The sequence below is a fragment of the Mustela nigripes genome, chromosome 3, assembly GCF_022355385.1.
Source record: "Mustela nigripes isolate SB6536 chromosome 3, MUSNIG.SB6536, whole genome shotgun sequence".
Taxonomy (NCBI): Eukaryota; Metazoa; Chordata; class Mammalia; order Carnivora; family Mustelidae; genus Mustela; species Mustela nigripes.
In genome coordinates, this window is record NC_081559.1 from 111,535,743 (window position 1) to 111,536,517 (window position 775).

The window sequence follows — 775 nt, forward strand, 5'->3', positions numbered from 1 at the left end:
TTGATGTCCATTAGCATGGAAAATTGTTTCCCACCCCTCACTTTTAATCTGGATTTGTTTTTGGGTCTAAAATGAGACTCTTGCAGACAGAATGTCTATGGGTCTTGCTTTTTTATCCATTCTGATACCCTGTGTTTTTTGATTGAGGCATTTAGCCCATTTACATTCACAGTAACTATTATAAGATACGAATTAAGTGTCATTGTACTGCCTGTAATGTGACTGTTACTGTATATTGTCTCTGTTCCTTTCTGGTCTATTTTACTTTTAGGCTCTCTCTTTGCTTAGAGGACCTCTTTCAATATTTCCTATAGGGTTGGTTTGGTGTTCACAAATTCTTTTAGTTTTTGTTTTTCTTGGAAGATTTTTATTTCTCCTATTTTCAATAACAGCCTGGCTGGATATAGTATTATTGGCTGCATTTTTTTTTTCTCACTTAGTGCTCTGAATATATCATGCCAGTCCTTTCTGGCCTGCCAGGTCTCTGTTGAGAGCTTTTCTGCTAATCAAATATTTCTATCATTGTATGCCACAGACCTCTTGTCCTGAGCTGCTTTCAGGATTTTCTCTTTGTCTCTGAGACTAGTGAATTTTACTCTTAGATGACAGGGTGAAGATCTATTTTTATTGATTTTCAGGAGGTTCTCTGTGCCTCCTAGATTTTGCTGCCTTTTCATGTCCCAGATTATGGAAGTTTTCTGCTATAATTTTCTCCAATGTACCTTCTGTCTTTCTCTCTCTTTCTTTTTCTTCTTCTTCTTCTTTCTTCTTCTTC